This window comes from Penaeus chinensis, chromosome 20, assembly GCF_019202785.1.
Source record: "Penaeus chinensis breed Huanghai No. 1 chromosome 20, ASM1920278v2, whole genome shotgun sequence".
Lineage (NCBI taxonomy): Eukaryota > Metazoa > Arthropoda > Malacostraca > Decapoda > Penaeidae > Penaeus > Penaeus chinensis.
The window spans coordinates 23,794,945-23,797,444 of NC_061838.1; the positions used below are offsets into that span (position 1 = coordinate 23,794,945).

Below are 2,500 nucleotides of genomic sequence, written 5' to 3' on the forward strand. Positions count from 1 at the left end.
ATTTTTTTTTTTTTTTTTTTCATGAATGCTTTACTTCCTTTTGTCATTTCACAGTAAAACCTGGAGGAAGCTCACGTGCGGAAAATAATCATGCTTGTCCTTTTTATGAAACTATCATTTAACTATCTTTTGCTCTCTCTCTCCCTCTCTCTCTCTCTCTCTCTCTCTCTCTCTCTCTCTCTCTCTCTCTCTCTCTCTCTCTCTCTCTCTCTCTCTCTCTCTTTCTCTCTCTCTCTCTCTCTCTTTCTCTCTCTCTCTGTCTGTCTCTCTCTCTCTCGCTCTCTCTCTCTCCTCCCCCATTTCTCTCTCTCTCCCTCTCTCACTCTCACTCTCTCTCTCTCTCTCTCTCTCTCTCTCTCTCTCTCTCTCTCTCTCTCTCTCTCTCTCTCTCTCTCTCTCTCTCTCTCTCTCTCTCTCTCTCTCTCTCTCTTTCAGTGCCCATTTTAGGGTAGGATTTTTTTCTTTATTGTTTTAATTGTATACATTTTATCTTTTTGTTTTTGCTGATATAAATTTCAAAGGAAATTCAACATAAACGGAGAAATTTGAACTGTTAGAATATATATGTGAGATACACAGTGAGAGAAAGAGAAAGTACTATGACGGATCGAGGGAGAAGGCAAGGTCTACATATGTACATATATAGACAGACACACACACAAACACATACACACATATACACATACACACACACAGAAGGCTTAACGAAACACTTTCCCAGAAAATATACTTAGTAAATTCCAGAAATGTTAGCAGGGCAATGATTTTTTTAATGGTTTTATGCTTACCTGTGTTTGCATAGGAAAACCACAAGGATTTTGTTGTAAAAAAGAAGAAACTAAAAAAAAGTCATTCATGTGTGTGTGTGTGTGTGTGTGTGTGTGTGTGTGTGTGGGTGTGTGTGTGTGCATATATATATATATATATATATATATATATATATATATATATATATATATATATATATTTATATATATAAACACACGGACACACCTTGTCTTCTTAGTCCATTTATATAGCTTAGCATCCGACCGTGTGGCCTAACGGATAAGGCGTCGGACTTCGGATCCGAAGATTGCAGGTTCGAGTCCTGTCACGGTCGCTTTTGTTTCTTATTCTTACCTCTGCGTTTATTCAGATACGTGACCAAGTCTTCGTTGGCAGTATCTATAATCAAAGAGCGAAATTAACTCCCGGAAACCCATTGGGAAGAGATTAAAATGTCAAAAATCACATCGACTTCTGAATGTCATGCTACGAGAACATGTTTTTTTTTTTCTTCTGGAAATTATTGAAAAAAAGAGGAAGAAGGAGGTGGAGACAAGGAGGGAATGGGGAAGAAAATGAGGGGCAGGGAAGGGAGAGTAAACACGAGATGGGAAGATGGGAAAAGAGGAAGGGAAATGATGAAAAGACATCAGATGATATGAAATGGTTACATAGTTCTCTGTGCCGCATGCTTGGTGGTCTGAAAGGCTGTAACACTCTGCAATGTATAACTGTTCGCTAATATTCTTCATTACACAGTTTACATTTAGTTTCTTCAACATTACAAACTCTACTGACCTGACAATACAATCCATATTCAGGTTTGATAGATAGCTAAATGTTCACCTTAGAGTCCGTAGAGTTAATGGAAAAGTAAACAGTGGTCAGTCGGAATAGTCGAGTCATAGAGTACCCACTCAGCTCCATGTACCCCATTCTTTAAAATCCAGCGTTTTTACATTGGTTTTATGTAAGATGTGTTGGCTTAGAGTCTTTATACTCGTACCTGAGTCCTGCCTTTTGTTCCCAAGGTTTTCGTGGCCTTATCAGCACATGAGTAAGGAAAACATACAAGCATACTTTAAAACATCTTCTGACATACGATTTGATTAACTAATCGTGTGTGTGTTTATGTATTTCTATATATGTGTGTGTTGGGTCAATAAATAGGTTGTCATATAGGTGACTGATAAAGAGAGGAAAACATAGAAAGAAATTGAGATCCCGAAATTAAATACAACGTTGGCATTGCGTCCGCTTCTACATAATATGGCTAAAACAAAGGAAAACTAAACACAAGATATATTCCCACGAAAACAGGAACACGTACATACAAGCCCACACATAAAGACATGCACACACCTGATATGGCTTAAACAAAGGGAAAATAAACACAAGATCTCCCCACGGAAACAGGAACACGTATATACAAGAATTTTCTTTTAAGACAATAAAATTATAACACTCATTGTTTTTGGTAATTTCTAAAAGTTGTCAGGTAGAATGGTAGACTTCAGAATAGTCGAGTAATAGAGTACCCACTAAGCTCCACTCAGTAATGAAAACATACAAGCATACCTCAAAACATCTTCTGACATACGATTTGATTAAGTATTCGTGTGTGTTTATGTATTTCTATATATGTGTGTGTGTTGGGTCATATACAGACAGACAGACATATATATATATATATATATATATATATATATATATATATATATATATATATATA

The 2,500-nt window shown here is 36.6% G+C and overlaps 1 non-coding gene across 1 annotated transcript; it reads left to right on the forward strand.

The window, feature by feature from the left end:
- The first annotated feature begins 1,029 nt into the window (after window positions 1-1,029).
- Trnar-ucg lies at window positions 1,030-1,102 on the forward strand. Its single transcript has one exon. It is a non-coding gene; the product is annotated as a tRNA-Arg (tRNA).
- The last annotated feature ends 1,398 nt before the right edge of the window (window positions 1,103-2,500 follow it).